We start from the raw sequence: 7,950 nt of genomic DNA, 5'->3' as shown, positions 1-7,950 counted from the left end.
TATCATGTGCGTTTTGTTTGTTTTGGTTTTTTTAGGGCAAAAAGTGACATGATAATGTGTTTCGACAAAAGGGGGGTGTTGGGGGAGAATGATGACTTGAGAAAGAGAAACCAAAAGCTACTGTAGTAGTCCAGTCTAGAGATGCTAAATATCTGCACTCAGGTAGTAGAGTGCAATAGGGAGGAAGGGCCATATTCAAGAGGTAAACTCAATAGGACATGTAAGTGTTAAACTGCAGGAACTGAAAGAAATTAGCTGTAGGTAGTGGAGAAAAGATAGAATAAAAAATGATTGGTTCCTTAAAGTAGCACATGTAGTAGTTTGGAGACTCAGAGAACTTAGGAGGAGGAACACATGTAGGGATGGGGAGATGATAATGGGAATGAGTGTGGATTTCAGTCAGATATTAATACTGTATTTGGACTGTTCGGATTTCCCTAGCACTGGGCTAAAACTATAATGTGTTTAGCAATCAAGAGAAGAATTATTGTTGATTCATACAAAGTAATTACTTGAGGACAGAAGCTGAAAAATGACCAGTTAGGTCTATGGATTCTCAGTATGAAAGATGATTGCCTCAGAAATTGTAGGAAAATATGAACTTGCAAATGGAGCAGGTAATAAGGGAAAAAACAAAAGCTGATACGAGTCTACATACACTGGAATAGGAAGCATGAGGTGATCGTACAATAATAATTCAGTGTTAGCTGCCACCAGCCAGTCTCTGCATATTATGTCCAAGCTTGGGCTCCAGAACTTCAGACATTGAAATCCTGGAGAACATTCAAAGAGCAACAAAGATAATTAAAGGGCCAGAAATAATAGCTGAGGCATGAAAGTATATTTGAGTTAGCCTGGAGAAAAGAACAAATGGTTACTCCATTCACAGTAGATGAAAGCACTATAGAAATAACTATTTCCTCAGAGTTTGGAGCAAGGGAAGAAGGGATTAAATTGTAAATTGACGTACATGACATATGGGGCTAAACTTCCTGAGAAGAAGGTTAAGTAATAGATTAGAGTTAAATTTGGTAGTTCAAGTTGTCTGGAGGTTGTGAAATCTGTCTGTGAATCTTTAAAGCATGGAGCGCTAAACAGGAAATCCCCTATTTAGCAAGCACTCTCTCTACTTAAGGATCCAATTCCATATCCCTGCCAGCAAAAGTCCACTACAGAGCTTGGGTGAGTTGCTGCCGTGAGATCCCTATTCAAGAAGGTCATCACCACCATCAGTGTCCCTTTAGGACCCAGGCATTCACTCCATAATTATTTTTGAACCATACATGTGGGACGTTATTATTTTAGGTGCCAAGGATATAGAGTGAACAAAACAGAAGAAATGAATGTATCCAAAGTTTATTGAGTATTGCTGTGTGTCAGGAACTGAGCAACTACCTGCTTAACTCGAAAACCCCCCTTCTTGAAAACTTGTCTCTTGCTATAGTCCCTACTTGCTGGGTCTCTGCTCTGTTTCTTCTCAAATCCCTGCCTGAGTCTGGTATCTCAGGGATCAGTGCAGGGGACCAGAGAGTCCTTGCTCCAAAAATAAGTAGAGTTCAAAAGTGTGGATTTAATATTTTTCAAATAGAACACAGATTACCCGTAGTTTTAACTTGTATCGAAAGCACTCAAGATGTAATTTATTCATTGGGCTTATTCATTTCTTTTTGACAATCTGCTGTCTGACTAGCACTAGTGAATTTGACAGCATCATGCTCAATGATGATGCTTATTGGAGAGTTATTTTAACACGAGTGACTTTTTAAATTGTTTAGATAAGCAAAATTAAAATATACATCTTTTAGGTGTTTCTGTAGTAAATGTAGATATGCCATGTATTTTTAGATGCTTAATAATGTGAAATATTTAGAAGGCTGCTACGAGAATACATGTTTAGAAATTAGCTGAAATTTTAAAGGCATATTTGGAATTGGAAATTGATTGCTATATGGATTGTGAGTTCTTTGATTTCTTTGAAGGTAGTATTTGATGGAGTTCACTTTCTTGGTACTGAACACAGCATGGGGCAAAGGGCTGTTTATATCTTTGTAGAAGTGTCAGCCACACCAATTTAGAAGCTACCTATAGACAGGGAGTCATATTCCTTCTGTTATTATTTCCAAATGCTTTGAAACATCCCCATATCAATTGATTCAGTTCTCCAGATAGAGGATTTGGCAGTGGCAGAAGGTAGGATTAAGGATAAAAAGTAAAGGGCCAGCACAATTAGAAAAAAAAGCATTTTTTTTCTAACTGGTAAAATTTTCACCAATTCAGAGATGTGCAAACTAACCAGAATTCATTTTTAGTAGTTAAAGTATGAAGTGATCCAGCATTGGGACAGAATTTGGCCTGGAAATATAGATATTAACGGGTGGATTTTTTTAATTGTACGGCCAGGCAGACTTTGATGACTGATGATTTTTTGAGAGCAGAGAGATAAGGGGTGGGGGGTGGGGATTCCAGAGTATCGCAAAATTGTGTTTTTATAGAACAATTACCTATGATCATCATAAATCCAATGACCAAATCACCATGCATAGGAAAATACGCTAGGGCTTTAGAAACATTATCCCATTCAGTCTTTGTAGACCCCTGTAATGTAAGACTAGTTTGCAGATGAAAAAACTGAGGCCTAGACAGTTAAATAATTTCCCCTACTTAGAAAATTGTGATGTCGGGATTCAGACTTCAAATCAGTCTGGTTCTAAATCTGTACTCTTTCCTTATGTCACGTTGGTTCTTATTATTGTGCCTATTGCACCTTTTTAGGAAATGAGTGATTTGGGATTTCCCATTAAGTTCAAACACTCCAACATAACCAGAAGCGTTTTGGGTTACATAGGTCTGCGAAAGTGAACATTTTCAGTTTGAGGCCCTCAGATGGCAATACGAAAACCTCTACTAATCAGCCATGACTCCCAGGCACAGGTCAAGGTAGTATTTTGAGAGCAGAGAGTTTAAGGAAAACTCAAGTGTTTGAAAGAGAAATTGTGATGAATGTGACAACGTGGCTTGTAAATAAAAGCCAAAAGGCAGTGTGGAAGTTTGATGTCTGGGCTTAGGAACAAGCAGAAAGGGCAATAGCTAGAGATCCCACAGAGATGGCATCACCAAGCAATGATAACACAGGCTGCAACACCTATAGGGCCAGAAAGCATGGTGAGAGAGCAAGGAGGAAGGTCAGGGTGAAACACTGTATAAATGAATGATGTCATTATAATGGAATTTGAGATCCATTTAATAAAAAGGTCTTCTAAAAAAAAGTCCATTGTATTCAGGGCTGTTCTGCCAAAATTACACAAGGGCATGTGTTTTCGTGACGTGACGGATTTTGAGTATACTGTTTTATCAATAATAGGATTTTTCCCCCCTAAGTGTAAGTTGTATATTAATACTTCTGTTTGAGGTTCATTTAGAATTATGCTAGTGATCTTATAAGTTTTTATAAGAACATAGATTCTCCCCAACCCCTGCCACTCCAACCTTGCCCAGTATTAATGTCATTTATTGTAAGCAGATTGTTTGTACTAGGAGTAAAGGTATCCTTTTGGGCTTGGTATACATTTCTTAAACAAAAGAGGCCATACTAAACCAAATATTTACTGTGAAGCAAATGACTGGTACTCTACAGATACCCACATCTAGAGTAATTTTTATTTTGGCTTTATATAGCTAAAGTTTAAGGTAGCCCATTAATTGTAAGCTTTGCCTCTCAGACAGAAACTTGGCCCTGAAAAGAAAAACACTTTTGGCTTTATAAAATGATTTATTTTCAAATTTTAAATGAGCCAAAATGAATATACTATATTATGTACTTTTATTTATATGATCGTGTTTCTCAGCAACTTGCTTTTTCATCCTTTGAAAATGAAAGGGCCTGAAAACATTGTGAATACACTTTAACATTGCTAAAGAATTCCATCAAAGTAATAATGTTTTAGTCATTTGTTAAAAATGTAAAACTCAAAACACACACACACACACACACATACACTCCCTCTTAGGTATATAGATTGGGAAAAATTAGACCAACGACAAATCTAAAATAAAATCTTTGTTATTTCCTGAAAATTTATACTCAGGAAGAAGATAAAGGGGAAAGATCATTCAGCAGTCAAAATCTGGTGACCCCTTCGGTGTATCCATTGCATAAAAGAAAGCCTGTTTCCATTAATTAAAGACACTATGTGCGGAGGTGCCTGTCTGGCTCAGTTGGTAAAGCATGGGACTCTTGATCTTGGGATCTCGAGTTCAATCTCCACGTTGGGGGTAGAGTTTACTTAAAAGAATAAATAAAACTAAATTAAAAGCCAAAACCCAAATGTGTCAATTGCTTCCTGAGGAGGAGGGAAGAATGAACCTTGTACTCACAAGTTAGCAAACTTTGAAAAGGCAATTTTAAAAGGTACTAATAACATATATTTGAGAAAAGTCACAATCTTTGTCCAGTAAGGCATTACAGATTTAAGACTTTGTTCACAACTTATTCTGATCAGCCAGTTACATCAGAAGTGCTTCTTTCCACCTGCCATCCCCATCCATTTATGAAGTATCCATGAGTGCAAGGCATTGGGATGAGAGATGAGCAAAGAAAATGCATGTATAAATAAGGTCTCTGGGGGCACCTGGGTGGCTCAGTCAGTTAAGCGTCCAACTCCTGGTTTGAGCTCAGGTCATCATCTCAGCGTCATGAGATCAAGCCCTAGGTCAGGCTCTGCACTTAACGTGGAGTCTGCTGGAGATTCTGTCTCCCACTCCCTCTCCCTCTGTTCCTTCCCTGCTCATGCTGTCTGTCTCTCTCTCTAAAATAAATAAATAACATCTTTAAAAAAATCAAAGTAAAAAATGAAATAAATAAAAAAGGAAGTCTCTGCCCATTCTGGATTGCCCAACAGATACCAGCAAGGCAGGCAGGGATACAAACAGTTGAAGAGAGCTCAGCAATGATAAACTTTTTTATAAGCAAAAGGAAGAAACAAAAAGCAAACTGGAGAGAAGTTCTTAATTTAAGTATGCAGGTAAGTTTTGCATTTTTGGCATTTATAACTTGGCACTGACTTGCTTTACACAATGTGTGAGGAACTCTAATCTTTACAGAGGTCTAGGTCTTTAAAAGTTCCAAAGGAGGCTCTGTCCTGGCCTTCCTTATCCTGAGGAAATGAAAACCTCTGAAATTTTCTTCTGTTCTGTACCCTTTATTTTCCCCCTGGAGATAGGAGTCATATGCTCAGAAAACCTGAAATTTGTCAGACTTCCCTTGGGGTAAAAAGGCCTCACTCAGATAGCGACATACTAACAGCAGTGAATCTAATTCTCTCCGACGATACAGTAGGGCTACGTTCTAATTTATGTCTTCTTTCTTTCTTTTTTTTTTTTTTAAAGATTTTATTTATTTATTTGACAGAGAGATAGCGAGAGCAGGAACACAAGCAGGGGGAGTGGGGGAGGGAGAAGCAGGCTTCCCGCTGAGCAGGGACCCCTATGCGGGGCTCGATCCCAGGACCCTGGGATCATGACCTGAGCCGAAGGCAGACGCTTAACGACTGAGCCACCCAGGCACCCCTATGTCTTCTTTCTTGATGGCTTTGTTCCTGAAGCTTTGAGATGAGAGAGTAAGAAATAAAAGTTCAATTTGATGTGTAAAAGAGAAAATAATACAGTACTTTTTTTCATGGCCACAAAATATGGTTTATGAATCTGTATAATGTCTTAAAAAAAAAAAACTCAAACAAGCCTTCTCTAATTCTGTGGAAATGAAAATAGAGCTTCCTTTTAAAGACCATATTACTTCTAGATTTTAGGGATTCTTATCACAGAGCAGAGACAGTAATTAGAAAGGGTCAGTTGGAGAGTAACTGTGCAAAGTACAGATAAGGGTGAAGAAGATGTCAGGGAAAATATCATCAATGGGTAATATTTTCCCTGAGTAAATTTTCCCCAAAGAGAAGATTTTTCTATATAGAGTTACTCATCTGTTCTCAGGCTCACAAACTAGCTGGTAAGTTTTAGTGGCAGGAAAATTGATAAATAGTTGTAGCCTGGAGATACAATTTCTCTCCTTGCACATAAATGTCTTCCCATGTCCCTTGGCTGTTTTTATCTCAAAGCATTAATCTGTGTTTCTTGGGGAAAATAAATTCATGAGGATGCATCAGTAAATTCTCAACAGCTCAAAGATTGCCTTAAAATTGTATTTTAAAATATTACCTTTCTATATTAAATTGAAGGTTCACTGTTACCTAAGAAGTGATCTAAATTGGGAGCTTTTAACCAGGGATATGTGTAGATTCCAATTTGCTGTAATGACTCTGGGTACTTTATTCCTCATCCGTCTCTCAAAACTATTTCGAAATGGTGCATCTAGAAATCTGCACTAAAACAAAACAAAGCAAAAACCTCCCTAGATGACTCATGCCCCCCAAAGTGATTTATTTAAACAAAATAGCTACAACTTCAATAATTGTCCATTCTTCCATTTTAAAATGGCACAAACAATGAAGACGCTCATTTCAGTGAGCGGCTGGTTTACGTCATTCTGTGTACCAGAGGCCTGGGGATGTGATTTGAGGACTACCAGCTTCCCACAATTAGCAACACACCCGAAAGGCAATTATATTACCCAAATTAACAAAATCCAGCAGATGATGTAATTACCTGAGTAGCTAGAAAGTAAGGAAGAGAGACTTCTAAAGATAGGCCAATTCCAACATTCTAGGACTCTTAGAAAAAAATTTGTATTACCCACAGTCAGACATGTTCTTACACAATAGGAAATAAGACTGGGAAGGAAATGGAAACAAGACAGGGAAATCTGAGAGAAGGAAGATATATATATGTACATAGTATACTGAACAGCCAGATGTTGCCTTGAAAATCTCTAAAACTGAGGGGCAGCAAAAAAACCCGGTGTTTTTAGGGAGGACTAGTAATGCCAAAGGTGGGAACAGATTACTGTCAGTATGCAATTTTGTGGACTTCACACTTCTGGTAGTGTCTCCTCTTGCATAATTTATTAAGTCCCTTGTGGAAGAAATCTGTGAGTTAGACCTATTAAAATAAACTTTAGAAATGAACTGCTGGTATAAGGAACATTTACAAAGAGGGCACTTTGAGTAAAAGCAAAATGTCAGCAAAATCAATGTTATATCCACCTTGTTTACTAAAGTTATAACTGAAATATCTGAATAAATGTGTTACTGTAACAAAGCATGCATTGAAACAATAAACATTATGGACTACCCATCATGTGTAAGAGAACCTTGAGGGAGGTTACAGATGAATAACACAGGCTGCAAACTCTGGGAGTTTATGATAGAACACTTGTACAGTTGATGAATTGTTTGTACTTTGAACATATAAAGTTCTGCATAAACGTTCATATATCACAGACCTTCCACAGAGAGTGAATGAGTAAATGAAAATGCTTGACTCCTTTGCTATTTAATTTATTCTTCCCTTAGGAAAGTTCAAGATAAATGATAATTAATGTCAATTACACACACACACACACACACACACAACTGCTAAATTGTTATCACCTTAGCAGGCTCATCCCCCATTCAATCAATATCCACATCCACTTTAATTCATTACTTAATACTTAACTTTCTATTTTATTATATGCCAAGCACTGGGGATACAAATTAAAAGTAAATGGCCTCTGTCTTCAAGAAACATACATTCTAAGGAAAGACAAATACAAAATAAATAAAGACAAGTAATTCATTGCAAATTATGATAAACACGTGCAAGAAAAAGACTGAGGACATATTGTGGGGTCAGGGTGCCTAATTTAGACTACGGGGTCAAGAAAAGTCTTTTGAAAAAATTAAGTAGAGAGACCTAAATATATGAGAAATTAGTCTAGTAAAAATAGGGTAGGACAAGTTTTCAAGTTTTCTAGGCAGAGATCCTGGGCTTTCTTCACATGCTTTCCAATTATTCTTG

At 37.4% G+C, this 7,950-nt stretch overlaps 1 protein-coding gene across 1 annotated transcript in view; it reads left to right on the top strand.

Moving 5' to 3' along the window:
* The window catches only part of SLC39A10 (solute carrier family 39 member 10), a 129,022-nt gene that overhangs the window by 34,537 nt on the left and 86,535 nt on the right, over positions 1-7,950 (top strand). The gene's annotated exons all lie outside the window — the stretch shown is intronic.

This window comes from Leptonychotes weddellii, chromosome 3, assembly GCF_054177405.1.
Source record: "Leptonychotes weddellii isolate Sample4059 chromosome 3, ASM5417740v2, whole genome shotgun sequence".
Classification (NCBI taxonomy): Eukaryota; Metazoa; Chordata; class Mammalia; order Carnivora; family Phocidae; genus Leptonychotes; species Leptonychotes weddellii.
The sequence above is the reverse complement of the archived record's forward strand: the minus strand, read 5'-3'. Positions and strand labels throughout refer to the sequence as shown.